The following is an 18609-nucleotide window of genomic DNA, read 5'->3' on the forward strand; positions in this document are numbered from 1 at the left end:
GGCATCAAGGAGCACTAGTAAAACTGAAGTCAATGGGAATCGGGGGGAGAACTCTCCACTGGCTGGAGTCATACCTAGCACAAAGGAAGATGAAATAACAACAGAAAATGCTGGAAAAACTCAGCAGGTCAGGCAACATCCGTGGAGAGAAATTTGAGTTGACGTTTCGGGTCTCTCTCCATGGATGTTGCCTGACCTGCTGAGTTTTTCCAGCATTTTCTGTTGTTATTTCGGATTTCCAACATCTGCAGTATTTTGCTATCGTACTAGACAAAGGAAGATGGTTGTGGTGGTTGGAGGTCAATCATCTCAGCCCCAGGACATCATTGCAGGAGTTCCTCGGGGCAGTGTCCTAGGCCCAACTATCTTCAGCTGCTCCATCAATGACCTTCCCTCCAACATAAGGTCAGAAATGGGGATGTTCGCTGATGACTGCACAGTGTTCAGTGCCATTCTCAACTCCTCAGATAATGAAGCAGTCCATGCCCGCATGAAACAAGACCTGGACGACATTCAGGCTTGGGCTGATAAGTGGCAGGTAACAGTCGTGCCACACAAGTGCCAGGCAATGACTATCTCCAACAAGTGAGAGCCTAACCACAGGCCCTTGACATTCAACAGCATTACCATCGCCGAATCCCCCACCATCAACATCCTGGGGGTCACCATTGACCAGAAACTTAACTGGACCAGCCACTAAATACTGTGGCAACAAGAGCAGGTCAGAGGCTGGGTATTCTGTGGCGGGTGTCTCACCTCCTGACTCCCCAAAGCCTTTCCACCATCTGCAAGGCACAAGTAAGGAGTGTAATGGAATGCTCTCCACTTGCCTGGATGAGTGCAGCTGTAACAACACTCAAGAAGCTCGACACTATCTAAGACAAATCAGCCCACTTGATTGGCACCACCTTAAACATTCACTCCCTCCACCACCGGCGTACTGTGGCTGCAGTGTGTACCATCTACTGCAGCAACTCGCCAAGGTTTCTTCAGCAGCACCTCCCAAACCCGCAATCTCTTCCACCTAGAAGGACAAGGGCAGCAGGCGCATGGGAACACCACCACCTCCAAGTTCCCCTCCAAGTCACACACCATCATGACTTGGAAGTATATCACCATTCATTCATCGTCACTGGGTCAAAATCCTGAAACTTCCTCCCTACCAGCACTGTGGGAGTACCTTCACCACACGGACTGCAGCATTTCAAGAAGGCGGCTCACCACCACCTTCTCAAGGACAATTTGGAATGTGCAATAAATGCTGGCCTTGCCAGCGATGCCCAGATCCCATGAATGAATTAAAAAAAAATAGGGCTAAAGGAGATTGCAGACGTAGGGTGGAGGTATTTTTAAATGAATATTTTGAATTTGATGTAATAAAGCCAAATCCCCTGCACTTTCTCCACCCATCATCTGTTCTTTAGGTCACAAGTTTTTTGTTGGATCTCGGCCTTCAGGCATCGGTAGAGCTGCATTCTTGCTCTCGAGTTCTGTTGCTGTTTCCAGATCAGGAATGCCTTGCACTTGCAACTTATTAGCTCCTGGATCTCCTGGTCATTCTCGTCAAACCAGTCTTGGTGTTTCCTGGTCGATTGATCGAGCGTCTCTTCACAGGTGCTGATTATGGAGGCCTTGAGTGCAGACCAGGCACTGTGGGTACTCTGTGTCTCTGAATCACTGGGAGTCGTCAGGTTGGTTGTGAGGCACAGGCTGAATAGAGCTTCCTTAGTAGGTTCTTTGAGTGCTCCAGTTTTGATTTTCCTGCGGCATTGCTTCTGTTGCTGCCATTGTTTTGGGGCTACGTTGATGGAGATGACAGAGCAGATTAGGTGGTGGTCTGTCCAGCAGTCATCAGCTCCTGTCATGGCGCGGGTGATGCGGACGTCCTTGCGGTCCCTCGCTCGGACGATGACGTAGTCCAGCAGATGCCAGTGCTTGGAGCAAGGGTGTTGCCATGAAGCCTTGTACTTGTCTCTCTGATGGAACAAGGTGTTGGTTATGACAAGGCCATGTTTTAAGCATTTCATCAGGAGGAGGGTACCATTGGAGTTGGCTTTCCCTACCCCCTCTGTGCTGATCACACCTCCCCAGAGGTCTGTGTCCTTTCCAACTCTGGTGTTAAAGTCACCAAGGAGGATCAGCTTGTCGCCCATTGGGACTCGGGACAGGTATTGTTTGAGGCTGGAGTAGAATTCCTCTTTGGTCTCTTCTGTGGTTTCCAATGTTGGGACGTATGCACTGATGACCGTAGCGCACTGGTTCCGGGTTAGGGTGAGCCGTAGAGTCATGAGGCGTTTGTTTATTCTGTAAGGGGAGTCTCTGAGACGTTAAACTAGATGATCCAGCAGCTAGCCGACAACCACGACGTACGTGGATTCTTTAGTGCAGTTAAGACCACCTACAACCCAAGCACCCACGGCGGGCCAAGAATGGAGAGGTACTCATCAAGGACAGAGAGGCAGTCAGTGCCTGCTGGAAGGAGCACTTCGAAGTTCTCCTTCACTGAGACTCTGTCTTCGATGCGAGTGTCCTCAACTCCATCCTGCAGCATGCTACCTGCCACCACCTCAGCACAACCCCAGCCTAGCATGAGGTTGAAAAGGCCATCTGATATCTGAAGAACAACAAGGCCTCAGGAGCAGATGGAATCCCCGCCGAGGTGCTAAAACATGGCAGAGAAGCACTACTGGCGCGAATTCATGAACTAATTTCTCTTATCTGGAAGGAGGAGAGCATGCCAGGGGATCTCAGAGATGCCGTAATCGTGACCATCTTCAAGAAAGGTGACAAGTCCGATTGTGGTAATTACAGAGGAGTCTCCCTGCTGTCTGCCACAGGGAATGTAATTGCAAGCCTACTCCCAGTGGCTGAAGAGCTCCTCCCAGAGTCGCAATGCGGATTCCGCCCACTAAGGGGCACAATGGACATGATCTTCACCGCGTGTCAACTACAAGAGAAATGCAGGGAACAGCACCAACCACTGTACATGGCCTTCTTTGACATCTCAAAGGCCTTCGACACTGTCAATCATGAGTGATTATGGAGTGTCCTCCTCAAATTCGGCTGCCCTCAAAAGTTTGTCACCATCCTCCGCCTGCTTCACGATGACATGCAAGCCGTGTTCCTGACCAATGGATCCACCACACACCCAATTCCCATATGGACCTGAGTCAAGCAAGGCTGTGTCATCACACCAACGCTCTTCTCGATCTTCCTGGCTGCAATGTTCCATCTCACCCTCAGTAAGCTGGAGTGGAGCTAATTTACAGAACAAACGGGAAACTGTTCAACCTCTGTCGCCTCCAGTCCAGATCCAAGGTCGTCCCATCCTCTGTCATCGAATTACAGTATGCAGACGACGTATGCATCTGCGCACATTCTGAGGTCAAACTCCGAACCATCATCAACACCTTCACTGAAGCCTACGAGAGCATGGGCCTACACTAAACATCTGTAAGACAAAGGTCCTCTACCAACCTGCCCCTGCCACACAGTACTGCTCCCCGATTATCAAAATCCATGACGAGGCCTTGGACAACGTGAACCACTTTCCATACCGTGGGAGCCTACTGTTAACAAAGGCAGACATTGATGACGAAGTCCAACACTGCCTTCAGTGTGCCAGTGCAGCCTTCGGTCGCCTGAGGAAGAGAGTGTTTGAAGACCAGGAACTCAAACCCAGCACCAAGCTCATGGTCTAGCTGCCCTCTTGTATGCTTCAGAGACATGGGCCATGTACAGCAGGCACCTCAAAGCACTGGAAAGGTACCACCAATGCTGCCGCCGCAAGATCCTGCAAATCCATTGGCAGGATAGACGCACCAATGTCCGTGTTCTCGCTCAGGCCAACATCCCCAGCATCGAAGCTTTGACCATGCTTGATCAGCTCCAATGGACGGGTCACATTGTTTGCATGCCTGATACGAGACGCCCAAAGCAAGCGCTCTACTCTGAGCTCTGACACGGCAAGAGAGCCCCAGGTGGGCAGAGGAAACGCTTCAAGGACACCCTCAAAGCCTCCTTGAAAAAGTGCAACATCCTCACCGACACCTGGGAATCCCTGGCCCAAGACCGCACAAAGTGGAGGAGAAGCATCCGGGAAGGCGCCGAACACCTCGAGTCTCTTCGCCGGGAGGAAGCGGAAGCCAAGCACAAACAGCAGAAGGAGCACACGTCAACCCAAGCACCCCACCCACCCGCCCCACCTGTGACAGAGACTGTACGTCCCGCATTGGACTCTTCAGTCACCTGAGAATTCATTTTTGGTGTAGATGCAAGTCATCCTCGGTTCTCCGAGGGACTGCCTAAGAAGGAGATTAAAGCCAAAGGGTATGAGAATACCCCCAAGAGGCCAACCAAAAGTGCTTTGAGTTCACACCCGATAACTCCAGTGAAGCTGCATTTTAAAAATGCGTAGGCAATGCACTGGACCTGCTGGGTCATTCAAAAACGTTTAACATTAGAAGGCAGAAACACTTATTCTCACACTCTTTGTCCAACATTAAAGATTACCAGGTGGGGAATGGAACTTTGTATCTGTCGACATGCATACACAGAGCTCTCCAACATCACTACACCATAGTGCCAGTCAGACTGAGTTTGGTCTGCAGCATAAGGGCTGACCAACTGAACTTTGTCGTGGCAGATACCAGTCTCAGATTTGTAGTTGCTCCATATAACTATCGCATTTGTTGCACTGGCACTGAGGTGCAGCAAGAATAGACTCTTCACATCTGTGTTTTGACGCATTTGCAAAGCTTTGCTCCCCCAGAAATTCAAGAGGGTCAGTTCCCGCTCCCCCCACCCCCTCCCCCCATTAAAAAAAAAATCTCATCCAAGATTTAAAAGTTCCCAGGAGATTCAGCGAACTGCCCAGATACTTTCAAAATTCAACTTCACCCGGGGCTGGAACACTGCAACCGATACAAACTCTAAGCGGAGTGATTTGCTCTCTTGCAGGGGGGATCCCATACTCTTTGACACTAGCACGGAGAACATTTAAATTAACCTCAGGTAGATTTCGAAAGAGTCTGGAACGGCTCTCTCCAGTGAGTTTCTCGTGATTTCTCTTTTGAGCCGGTTCGAGTCCAGACTCTGGATTTACATTGCAGTGAGTGAGAAGCAGAAACCATTTCTACAGCCCTGATAAACTTGCAAGTGGAAAAGCACCTCTAGAAACATAATGGTGATTATGGATTTGGTGTAGAGTTTGACAATAATGTTTGGAAACAGTTATTTTCATGAGTCGTCCTTTAATCACACATACATTATGCGCCCCTTTGTTTACCGCTCTTTGGTGGAATCTGTACGCAATCTGCTTTCTGAAATGTCTCCGTAATCCCCTGCAAGTGTTAAATAAACAGCAAGTTCCAAGACGACAATGTTCTTGCACCAATGGGAAGCAATTTTCAATATCCGCAGCTTCTGTGCCCACCTTAATATCACTTGTTCTTACTCATCTCTTGGTTACGTCTGATGGTTTAACGATGTTTAACCGTCTAATCTCTTCCATGCTCCGCGGCACTGAGCATGGCCGGTTCTTCCTGATTGTGATGAACATTTGGACACAGATAGTTAAATTATATTTGGCCTATCTCAGCTGTACACACGACAGAAAATTGGTTTAATTTTGTATTTGTTAAGTAATCAAAGCAAGGAACAGACGGGGCAAATATTTCAGTATTGCACCAATGGAAAGAACAAGACTTTTGTGTGTTAAAGTAATATGGAAAATGCAATAAGCCTTTATAGGTGTTATAGAGATCATTGTAATTGCTGTGATAAGTCCGACCTACATCATACACTTCTCTTCATATTCTTAACATTATCAGAGTTATTTTTTGGCCAGGAACATAGACATTAATGTTAAATGTACCCATTACCCTTTCTTGACGTATAAGCACAGTACTTGGCAACAGGGGAGAAGTCTGATTCTCAGCAAGTCCAAATATCATCCAGGACGATGAACTAACCTTTTGACTTTGAAAATAAAACTTGATTAAAACTTTCAAAGCAACGCTATGGATAAAACATGCGTTGTAAAACTTCAAAATCAAATACAGTTTTGAGTTGATGGGGGGTATAAACCACTATCACGGCAGCACAAACGCTAAGCTGGCTATTCCCAATGCAACATTGCCACTTGATAAGATTTCTGGAACTATTGCGGTAGCAATAGTGTTGCACTATAACGTCTTAGTTATTAGGAATGAATGAAGTGAGATTTCTAAAATGTTGAAGACAATAAGAGACCAGAATTTATATCGGAGAATCCTGGAATGATGCAGCCCAGAAAGAGGCCATTCGGCTATCCAATTAATCCCGCTCCCCGACTCTTTCCCCATATACCCTGTAAATTGTTTCCCTTCACGTATTTATCCAATTCTTTCTATTGAATCTGCTTTCACCGCCCTTTCAGGCAGTGTACTCTTTTGATTTGGGTACGTTAACAAATTTGACTGTAAATTAAACAAACTTCAAATGAAACTTAAACAAATCAAATTAAAAATTTGGTTGTCCAAATTGATGATGCACTCCAGTCCCCGCGGCGCCTTTCAGGCAGTGTAAAGAAAATGTTTCCTCCTGTGGCCTCTGGTTCTTTTTTTTGCCAGTCACTGATGTTTGAAAATAAAGGGTTAGTATTTGTGAGCGGCGGGGTGTTTGAATACTGCGCGGGCAGAGCGCTGCTCACAGAGAGGGGGAGGGCGAGCGGGCCTTACTTCCGGCTGGCGAGGGGCCGAAGGAGCTGCAGCTTCCTGGGGAAGGTGGAGTGGAGATGGTGTGTGGAACAGGCCGGTGAAAGGTAAACCCTCCGCCGGGAGCAGTCTCTCTCTCTCTCTCTGTGGGACTGACACAACCCGGCTCCGAGTGTCGCTTGGAGCTCCGTGGGTCCCGCAGACCGGCCCAGGCCCAGAGCTGGCGGCGCGACATTGTTGCCAATCCCGTCACTTTGTTACAGTCTCTCAACAGAGAGGGAGTGGGCCGCGGCTGGGGCTCCCAACAGGCTGCTAAATATTGACGGTCATTTTTTTTTTCAATGAGTAATGTAAGGTTACCCAAGCTTTTGACCGAATATAAATGTTAAATTCATCTTTCCGAGGCTATGGCGAAGCTACAGTTAGAGAGAGGACTGTATGTGATTTTGGGACGCCCCCATTATAGAAAGGGCATTAAAGCCCTAGAGAGTGTTGAGGGTAAATTCACGGGAACGATCAGCTATAGTTTGGAGGAGACGTGAGATACTGCGACTATTTATACTGGAGTCGAAAAGTCCACGAGGAGACTTAATAGAGGATTTAAAAACGAATTAAGAAGAGCAGTGATTGAATGAATAAGGAAAGATTATTCTGATTTGGGAAGTGAGTGAAAAAGGTCATCAATTTAAAATTGCCATTAAGAATGAGCGGAGAGAAGTTAGGCGAAATGTCTTTATGCAAGGAGATTTTAAGAGCATGGATTGCTTTGAAAGAAAAATAAAGACTTGCATTTATATAACGCCTTTCACGACCATCGGATGTCCCAAAACGCTTTACAGCCAGTCCTACTCGGGTCCCCTCCCTCGCCTCTTTTTCCGATACATTGATGACTGTATCGGTGCCATTTCCTGCTCTAGCCCTGAACTAGACAATTTCATTCACTTTGCCTCCAAATTCCACCCTTCCCTCACCTTCACATGGTCCATCTCTGACTCTTCCCTTCCCTTCTTCGACTTTTCCATCCCTGGGGATAGGTTATTGACCAACATTCACTACAAGCCCACAGCTACCTGGACTACACTTCCTCCCACCTCGCCTCCTGTAAGGACTCTATTCCATTCTCCCAGTTTCTCCGTCTCTGCCGCATCTGCTCCGACGATGCCACCTTCCACACCAGTGCTTCTGACGTGTCTTCCTTTTTCCTCAACCGAGGATTCCCCTCTACCGTGGTTGACACGGCCCTCGACCATGTCCGTTCTATCTCCCGCCCTTCTGCCCTCACCCCTGCCCCTCCCGGAACCACGATAGGGTTCCCCTAGTCCTCACCGTTCACCCCACCAGCATCGACATTCAACGGATCATTTTCCAGCACCTCCAAAGTGATCCCACCACCAAACGCATCTTCCCCTCCCCTCCCCTTTCAGCATTCCGTAGGGACTGCTCCCTCTGAGACACCCTAGTCCATTCCTCTATCACCCCCAGCACCCCTTCCCCTTCGCCTGGCACCTTCCCGTGCAAGCGCAGGAGATGTAACACCTGCCCTTATACCTCCCCCCTTCCCACTGTCCAGGGCCCCAAACACCCCTTCCAGGTGAAACAGCGATTTACTTGTACTTCTTGCAATCTAGTATACTGTATTCGCTGTTCACGATTGGGGAGACCAAATGCAGATTGGGTGACCGCTTTGCGGAACACCTCCGTTCAGCCCGTTAGGTTGACCCCGAGCTTCCGGTCGCCTGTCATTTTAATTCACCGCTCCATTCCCACTCGGACCTCACTGTACTCAGGCTCTTGCATTGTTCCACGGAAGCTCACCGTAAACTCGAGGAACAGCATCTCGTCTTCCGATTAGGCACTTTACAGCCTTCCGGACTCAATATCGAGTTCAACAATTTCAGATCATAACCTCGGCCCCTATTACATTTTTACTTATATTTTTTATCCACACCTTTGTTTTGGCCTTTCCCCCACCCCCCCCCCCTTTTTTTCCTCTCTCTCTCTCCACATGGCAGCTGTCTCCCATTCTGCCAGCGCATTTCACACCTAATCTAGAGCCGTCTTTTGTCTCCACTAGTCCTATCACCATCTCGTCTCATTTTGAATACCTCTTAATGTCTCTTCTCTTTTGTTCTCTCCCAGCCTGGCCTCTTCATCTATTTCATTTCCTGTGCTTCTTTAGTCTTGATAAAGGGTTTTCACCCGAAACATTGACTCTATTTTCTCTCCACCGATGTTGCCTGGCCTGCTGAGTTTTTCCAGCATTTTCTGTTATTACAGCCAATGAAGTACTTTTTAAAAAGTGTTGTAATGTAGGAAGTGTGACAGCCAATTTGCGCACAGCAAGCTCCCACAAACAGCAATGCGATAATGACCAAATAATCTGTTTTAGTGATGTTGATTGAGGGATAAATATTGGCCAGGACACCGGGGATAACTCCGCTGCTCTTCTTCAAAATAGTGCCATGGGATCTTTTACATCCACCCGAGAGAGCAGACGGGGCCTCAGTTTAACGTCTCATCCAAAAGACGGCACCTCCGACAGTGCAGCACTCCCTCAGCACTGCACTGGAGTGTCAGCCTAGATGTTTGTGCTCAAGTCTCGGAGCTGGGACTTGAACCCACAACCTTCTGACTCAGGCGAGAGTGCTACCCACTGAGCCACAGCTGCCAGCCAGAGGGACTAGCTGAGGCAAGCATCACTGCAGCTTTTAAGGGAAAATTAAATACATATTTGAATCATTGTAAGATGCAGGGCTATGGCGAGAGAGTATAGCAATGGGATTAATTTTGGATTGTCGAAGCAAAGAGCCAGCACAGACATGATGGGGCAAATGGCCGTCTCCTATGCTGTAAACTACTTTTGTTCTTTTAATTGGCACGTATCTCAAATTGCTGATATTAACAGTGATTTAGGACTCATCCACAAATGAAGTATCAGCAAACCTCTACGTCCACCAGACTCAAACAGGGCAAACCAGCAAATAAGAAATATAAGCACGAAAAAGATTATGTTGTCTGGATTTTTGTCACCAGATTAGGGGGCTGCAGATTGGACACTGCTGGAGCAGTGTGTGTCTAGTGGCTTTGATAGCTGAAGGATGGGGATGAAACAGGCAGGCAGCTGTAACACTATGTCGTAACATAAATATGTAACAGTAGATGGAGGGGGGATATTTTTAAGATCATTATGGTTTTACTGTTTTACCCTATTGTTTCAGGATGCACAGTAGAAAAAAGTGTTGTACAGATTGAAAATCCAGGAAGGAGTGCATTTATTCTCCCAATAATTTTAAAGTTATTTTGCTTCTTTCCTAATATAACTGATTTATAGATTGTAACCAGTGCACCCTGTACTAGCATATTGTACCTGTTTCCCACCTATCCTTAAATCATCTTTAAGTGTAACTACAACTTTAGCAAAAGTGCAAAAATATTTTGGTGTAAATTCAGAGTCAGGGGTCTGACCTGACTCCAGGGCAAATTGGAAGAGGCAGTTTCCTACCACTTCACTTTGAAACCACATGAGTGTTCTCTTGGACCACCTGGACACTTATAGGAACAGGAGTAGGCCATTTAGCCCCTCCAAGCGTGTTCCGCCATTTAATGAGATCGTGGCTGATCTGTATCTTAACTTCATCCACCTGCTGTCTCCATATCCCTCAATACCCTTGGCTGCAAAAATCTATCGATCTCCGATTTAAAATTATTAATTGAGCTGGCATCTACTGCTTTTTGTGGGAGAGAGTTCCACACTTCTACCGGCCTTTGTGTGAAGAAGTGTTTCCTAACTTCTCTCCTGAATGGCCTGGCTTCAATTTTTAAGGTTATGTCCCCTTGTCCTAGACTCCCCCACCAGTGGGAAAAGTTTCTCTCTCTCTCTCTCTCTCAATTTCTTTCAAAATCCTCAATCAAATCACCCCTTAACCTTCTATATTCCAGGGAATACAAGTCTAGTTTATGTAATCTCTCCTGTAATCTAACCCTTGGAGCCCTGGTAACATTCTGGTGAATCTGCGCTGCACTCCTTCCAAGACCAATATATCCTTTCTAAGGCGTGGTGCCCAGAACTGTCCACAGTGCTCCAGATGTGGTCTAACCAGGGCTTTGCATAGCTGCAGCAAAACTTCCTCCCCTTTATATTCTAGCCCTCTAGTTATTAAGGCTAACATTCCGTTAACCTTTTTGATTTTTTTTGTACCTGACTACGACATTTTAATGATCTGTATACATGGACCCCTAAAATCTCTTTGAACCTCCACTATTCCTAGCTTTTCACCATTTAAATAATATTTGGATCTATCCTTTTTTGGTCCAAAATGGATGACATCACACTTACTTGTGTTGAAATATATTGGCCACAGTTTTGCCTACTCACTTCATTTATCAAACTCTCATTGTAATTTTATGCTCCCAGCTGCACTACTTACCATGCCACCAATCTTTGTGTCATCGGCAAACTTGGATATATGACTTTGTTGTGTTATACAAGTCATTAATAAATATAGTGAATAGTTGGCCCCTCAGCACAGATCCTTGTGGGACACCACTAGTCACTTCCTTCCAATTTGAGTACATGCCCATTATCCTACTCTCTGTCTACCGCCTAACCAATCTCCTAACCAGGTCAATAATTTGCTTTCAATTCCATGAGGCTTAATTTTATCTAACAGTCCTTTATGTAGAACTTTATCGAATGCCTTCTGGAAGTCCATATAAACTACATCCATAGACGTTCCCCTGTCTACTACTTCAGTTACTTCCTTAAAAAATTCAAATAGGTTTGTTAGACATGACCTACCCTTTACAAATCCATGCTGGCTCTCTCTAATTGGCTCCAATCTCTTTAAGTCCTCAGTCCTTAATTATAGATTCCAATAGCGAACAGATATTTGACTAAAAGGTCTATAATTTCCTGGTTTCTCTCTCTCACCTTCCTTAAATAATGGAGTTACATTTGCTTATTAAAACTACCTGCAATTAATTTTAAAAATACATGTACAGCTACCTGCACTATCTAAAGGTTTAAAAACTAACAGCTGGTAGAAGAGTTTTGCGCATGTTTGGAAGCACGTGTGCATAGTGCTCTCTCCTGGGCCGCCTGCATGAAGCTTGACTGAAAGCTAGTGGTTTTGAACCAGTAGTTGCAGTGTAAATGCAGCCTTTGGTGCAATTATCTAATCAGTAGTACTTTGTTTTCTATACCCATAGAGTATATTGAATGGCAACTGAGTTGCCTCCGTAACTGATTTCAATCACAGCCTATGGAAGTATGTGAAGTCTTTCTACAGTGTACTTGGGCTCCCAGTGCAATGAGTCCACCATTAACGACGTGGGATGGGCTTGTTGTTGTTGCACTGATGGCAGCAGAGAAACAACTGTACACGTGCAGATGTGCAGCTTTTGTTCTACTGGTTGCGGGCCTGCCCTGATGTTGGGCATGGTCCATACAGGCCAGCAATGCAGAAACCAGATTGTTGGACAGAATGGGCGGCCTAAGCACTCGGCTTGTCCGCAGACATGAAAATGTTGCCCCGTGGTAGCATCTGTTTGTTTGCCAGTGGTGACGCTGCTGCCTGTGGTTGAGCCTTCGGGCACATGTACCCTACCGTTTCTTCTTAGACAGTCCCTCGGAACCGAGGATGACTTGCTTCCACATTAAAAATGAGTTCTCAGGTGACTGTTGAGTCCAATGCGGGACCTACAGTCTCTGTCACAGGTGGGGCAGATGGTGGTTGAAGGGGCGGGTGGGTGGGTGCTTGGGTTGACGTGCGCTCCTTGCACTGCCTGCGCTTGGCTTCCGCTTGCTCCCGGCGAAGAGACTCGAGGTGTTCGGCGCATTCCCGGATGCTTCTCCTTCACTTTGTGCGGTCTTGGGCCAGGGATTCCCAGGTGTCGGTGGGGATGTTACACTTTTTCAAGGAGGCTTTGAGGGTGTCCTTGAAGCGTTTCCTCTGCCCACCTGGGGCTCTCTTGCCGTGCTGGAGCTCCAAGTAGAGCGCTTGTTTTAGGAGTCTCGTATCGGGCATGCAGACAATGTGACCCATCCATCGGAGCTGATCGAGCGTGGTCAGAGCTTCAATGCTGGGGATGTTGGCCTGAGCGAGAACACTGACGTTGGTGCGCCTATCCTGCCAATGGATTTGCAGGATCTTGCGGAGGCAGCATTGGTGGTATCTCTCCAGTGCTTTGAGGTGCCTGCTGTACATGGTCCATGTCTCTGAGGCATACATCAGGGCGGGTATCACTGCTGCTCTGTAGACAATGAGCTTCGTGCCAGGTTTGAGGTCCTGGTCTTCAAACACTCTTCCTCAGGCGACCGAAGGCTGCACTGACACACTGAAGGCGGTGTTGGACTTCGTCAGCGACATCTGCCCTTGTTGACAGTAGGCTCCCGAGGTATGGAAAGTGGTCCACGTTGTCCAAGGCCTTGTCGTGGATTTTGATAATCGGGGGGGCAGTACTGTGTGGCGGGCGCAGGTTGGTAGAGGACCTTTGTCTTACTGATGTTTAGTGTAAGGCCCATGCTCTCGTACGCTTCAATGAAGGTGTTGACGATGGTTTGGATTTCGACCTCCGAGTGGGCGCAGACACAAGCGTTGTCTGCATACTGTAATTCGACGACAGAGGATGGGACGACCTTGGATCGGGACTGGAGCCGACGGAGGTGGAACAGTTTCCCGTTTGTTCTGTAAATTAGCTCCACTCCAGCGGGGAGCTTACTGAGGGTGAGACGGAGCATTGCAGCAAGGAAGATCGAGAAGAGCGTTGGTGCGATGACACAGCCTTGCTTGACGCCGGTTCGTACGTGAATTGGGTCCGTGGTGTAACCGTTGTTCAGGATCACAGCTTGCATGTCGTCGTGAAGTGGGCGGAGGATGGTGACAAACTTTTGAGGGCAGCCAAATTTAAGGAGGACACTCCATAATCCCTCATGGTTGACAGTGTCAAAGGCCTTTGTGAGATCAAAGAAGGCCATGTACAGCGGCTGGTGCTGTTCACTGCATTTCTCTTATAATTGATGTGCGGTGAAGATCATGTCCATTGTGCCCCTTAGTGGGCGGAATCCGCATTGCAACTCTGTGGAGGAGCTCTTCGGCCGCTGGGAGAAGGCGATGGAGGAGGATTCTTGCGATGACTTTCCCTGTGGCAGACAGCAGGGAAACTCCTCCGTAATTACCGCAATCGGACTTGTCACCTTTCTTGAAGATGGTCACAATTATGGCGTCTCTGAGATCCCTTGGCATGCTCTCCCCCTTCCAGATAAGAGAAATGAGTTCATGAATTTGCGCCAGTACTGCTTCTCCGCCATACTTTAGTGCCTCGGCGGCGATTCCACCTGCTCCTGAGGCCTTGTTGTTCTTCAGTTGTTGGATGGCTTTTTCAACCTCATGCCGGGCTGGGGTTGTGCTGAGGTGGTGGCGGGTAGCATGCTGCGGGATGGAGTTGAGGACACTCATGTCGAAGACAGTGTCGCGGTTAAGGAGATCTTCGAAGTGCTCATTCCAGCGGGCACTGACTGCCTCTCTGTCCTTGGTGAGTACCTCTCCGTTCTTGGCCCACAGTGGAGTAGGACCTTGAGTGCTTGGGCCGTAGGTGGTCTTGACTGCGCTAAAGAATCCACGCACGTCGTGGTTGTCAGCTAGCTGCTGGATCTCCTGCGCTTTCTCCACCCACCATCTGTTCTTTCGGTCGCGAGTTTTTTGTTGGACCTCGGCCTTCAGGCGTCTGTAGAGCTGCTTTCTTGCTCTCGAGTTGTGTTGCTGTTTCCAGATCAGGAATGCCTTGCGTGCGGCTTATTAGCTCCTGGTCATTCTCGTCGAACCAGTCTTGGTGTTTCCTGGTCGAGTGACCGAGTGTCTCTTCACAGGTGCTGATTATGGAGGCCTTGAGTGCAGACCAGGCGCTGTGGACACTCTGTGTCTCTGCATCACTGGGAGTTGTCAAGTTGTTTGTGAGGTGCAGGCTGAATAGGGCTTTCTTAGCGGGGTCTGAGTGCGCCAGCGTTAATTTTCCTGCGGCATTGTTTCTGTTGCCGCCGTTGTTTTGGGGCTACACTGATGGAGATGACAGAGCGGATTAGGCGGTGGTCTGTCCAGCAGTCGTCGGCTCCTGTCATGGCGCGGGTGATGCGGACGTCCTTGCGGTCCCTCGCTCGGACGATGACGTAGTCCAGCAGGTGCCAGTGCTTGGAGCGAGGGTGCTGCCATGAAGCCTTGTACTTGTCTCTGACAGAACAAGGTGTTGGTTATGACAAGGCCATGTTCTAAGCATTTCGACAGGTGGAGGGTACCGTTGGAGTTGGCTTTCCCTACCCTCTCTCTGCCAATCACACCTCCCCAGAGTTCTGTGACCTTTCCAACTCTGGCGTTAAAGTCTCCAAGGAGGATCAGCTTGTCGCCTGTTGGGACCTGGGACAGGAATTGTTCGAGGCTGGAGTAGAATTCCTCTTTGGTCTCGTCTGTGGCTTCCAGTGTTGGGGCGTACGCACTGATGACCGTAGCGCACTGGTTCCGGGTTAGGGTGAGCCGAAGATTCATGAGGCGCTCATTTATACTGCTAGGAGAGTCTCTGAGACGCCCAACTAGTTCATTTTTTATGGCGAAGCCTACCCCATGGTTGCGGGCCTGCCCTGATGTTTGGCATGGTCCGTACAGGCCAGCAATGCAGAAACCAGATTGTTGGACTGAATGGGCGGCCTGAGCACTCGGCTTATCCGCAGACATGAAAATGTTGCCCCGTGGTTGCGTCTGTTTGTTTGCCAATGGTGACGTTGCTGCCTGTGGTTGAGCCTTCAGGCACATGTACCCTAACATTTAGCCATTCTGCTTCACACCAACCCTAAAGTTGCAGTGTAAATCTTGAGTTACGGGCTGATCTGACTCTGGAGCAAAGCGGAGTGAGACTCCCTCCTGCAGGCAGTAGTCTGGCCCCACTTTAGTTTGACGCCAAACTGTACGGGGGGGAAAAAGTACCCAGGACGTCCCTTGAAATTCATGTATACCTGTACTTTTTAAAACCTACCTGCTTCCATTTACTGTGTGTGGAGCTCAGTGCTTGAATGTAAGCGCAAGTATAGAGCCTTCTGTTGGACAGCAGATTTCAAGTTTCACCCAAGCAGCATAAAGAAGGGTTTTTCCAGTTCTGCCAAAGGATCACAGACCTGAAGCGTTAACTCTGTTTCTCTCTCCACGGATGCTGCCTGGCCTGCTGGGTGTTCCCAGTGTGTTCTGTTATTTTAGACAAGGGTACTGCCTGGCTTAAGCCTGGATTGTAACTACTGGACCCAGCCCCTTTGCTGCAGTCTGAATCTATCTTCCTGATGTGGTTCTTAAGCACCTCCAGAGACACTGATGGTTCATTATTTAACAACAACTTGCATTTATATAGCACCTTTAATGTAATAAAACATCCCCAAGGCGCTATAAAACAACATGGCTGCACTGGGTGGCAAAAGGTGACACAATAAGTGCAACCATCTTGAATTTGGGTATAAAAAGCTCTGAGGCAGACATTGCCCGGCACGGTTGCAGTTAATTAAATCTTGCCTTGTTTTCTTAGTTGTTTGTTTTCTTGGTGTCTGTCACTTAGTTTACATTTCACTTTGATGCTGCTTGGTTGCTATTCCAGCAGTTACCTTTCCTGCCATTCCGGCTTTCCCTGATTCTTGTTTTATTTTCTTTCTCTCTCGACAATGTTTAAATACAAGAACTAATAAAAGTATAAAACCAGCAAATGGAGAAACCGACAATCATTTAAAGGAAGCGGTTCAAATACGTTGGGCTTCAACTTCCATGCAAAGCAATGCACACATTCACATCCTTCTTCTTTGTTTGCAAAGTCTTCGCATTTTCTCCAGTGCTAAAATCCAAGACATTCAGATTGCACCCTTACTTTATAGAATGTCTCTAGTTCTAACCCAATTGAGCTAGCCATTCTTTCCTTTGTTTAATTAACACTTGGTTCCACTTTTTATACAAAATGTTCTCGTTTCCGTGTCACTCCAGATTATTTGTATCTTCAGAGACATGACGTGACACTTGGATGGGAACTGTTCATTCTGGTCTCTCGTTATCATGTTCTCTGGTCTGTCGGCTTGCAAGTGATCACAAATAATTCACCTTTGCCATTTTGAATTTTCTATTGCATAACAGCTTGGCAGGCAAATCTGCTCATCTGCTGCTGCTTGGCTTTCGTGCAGCAATAGCCACAGTTCCCTAAAGGACAATTTAATCAAAAGTGCGGCATCAATCACTTTTAAGACTGTTTCATATTAATTTTACAGAAACATTGTGAATCTGCAAGATTTCTCAAAGGAGACATTAATGAGGAAGTCCGACTATGGTGACTTATTTGGCTTGTCGATTGGCATCAAAAATGAAAGGGCTGTAACTGGTGTTATTTGTACAACCGTATCTAGATTTGGTTACAGAATAAATGACTCGAGACAAGATACACGGTGACCAGTTTGTAATATTTGTACATTCAATCTCCCGAAATCATAAAAGTAAATTGGGAATTCAGTGGATTAAACTGCCCACTTTTATTGTTTAAACCAATCCCAGCTGGGTGGACGGACTGGCTGTCTCCTTCCTATGTTGCCTAGTAAGACTAACATGAGTTTTGACCCGACAGAGACATGCAACTTTACAAGTGCTGCTGGACAATTCTTTTAATAAACTGTTGGTGCATAAATTATCTTCCTCCAAGTGCTTATTTCAGTTATCTCTGAACAATTTCTCTGCTGCTGTACTGTTTTCATGACTTCAACTCTCCTCTCCCACCTTAATAATAACGTGCTGCCCGGTGGTTCTGGGTAGCCCTAGACGCCAGATTATTTATAGGTTATTATAGTTGATTATTCTTGATCAGTTGGTTCTCAGCACTTACTGATCAGCAGGTGTCTTGGCTTTGTAGCAAACTCTTAATAGTATCTCACCACAGGAGCTAACGTTCATGATGTTGTGATTTTCACCAATATTATAATCATCATCTTAGACAGTCCCTTGGGACCGAGGATGACTTGCTTCCACATTAAAAATGAGTTCTCAGGTGACTGATGAGCCCAATGCGGGACCTACAGTCTCTGTCACAGGTGGGGCAGATGGTGGTTGAAGGGGCGGGTGGGTGGGGTGCTTGGGTTGACTTGCGCTTGGCTTCCACTTGCTCCCGGCAAAGAGACTCGAGGTGTTCGGCGCCTTCCTGGATGCTTCTCCTCCACTTTGTGCGGTCTTGGGCCAGGGATTCCCGGGTGTCAGTGGGGATGTTGCACTTTTTCAAGGCGGCTTTTGAGGGTGTCCTTGAAGCGTTTCCTCTGCCCACCTGGGGCTCTCTTGACATGCTGGAGCTCCGAGTAGAGTGCTTGTTTTGGGAGTCTCGTATCGGGCATGCGGACGATGTGGCCCGTCCGTCGGAGTTGATCGAGCGTGGTCAAAGCTTCGATGCTGGGGATGTTGGCCTGAGCGAGAACACTGACATTGGTGCGCTTATTCTGCCAATTGATTTGCAGGATCTTGCGGAGGCAGCATTGGTGGTACCTCTCCAGTGCTTTGAGGTGCCTGCTGTACATGGTCCATGTCTCTAAAGCATACAGGAGGGCGGGTATCACTACTGCTCTGTAGACCATAAGCTTCGTGCTGGGTTTGAGGTCCTGGTCTTCAAACACTCTCTCTTCCTCAAGCGACCGAAGGCTGCACTGGCGCACTGAATTATAATAGGATAAACGTCAGTCACAGAGTGGCACTGCCTGGTGCTGTACTAAGCAGTACAGGCCAGAAAGCCCCAGTTCAATCCTTGGCCTGTGTTGAGTTGGCTGATCTCAGCAAGGACGAAGTTGGAGCACTCCAATTCTAGTGGTAAAGGAGAGGCCAGCCAGTGTTCCCCTTCCTGATTAGACTCTGGTGCAATGCTAGAAAGT

At 47.7% G+C, this 18609-nt stretch overlaps 1 protein-coding gene across 1 annotated transcript in view; it reads left to right on the forward strand.

Annotated features, from left to right (window-relative positions):
* Positions 1–6689: 6689 nt before the first annotated feature.
* Positions 6690–18609, forward strand: part of manbal (mannosidase beta like) — a 49313-nt gene continuing 37393 nt past the window's right edge. Inside the window, exon 1 of the mRNA XM_086005602.1 lies at positions 6690–6802. The gene's annotated coding sequence lies outside the window, so the exon portion shown is untranslated. The remainder of the gene's footprint in view (positions 6803–18609) is intronic.

The sequence above is a fragment of the Somniosus microcephalus genome, chromosome 13 (genome assembly GCF_052327205.1).
Source record: "Somniosus microcephalus isolate GS21.2 chromosome 13, FLI_Smic_1.0, whole genome shotgun sequence".
Taxonomy (NCBI): Eukaryota; Metazoa; Chordata; class Chondrichthyes; order Squaliformes; family Somniosidae; genus Somniosus; species Somniosus microcephalus.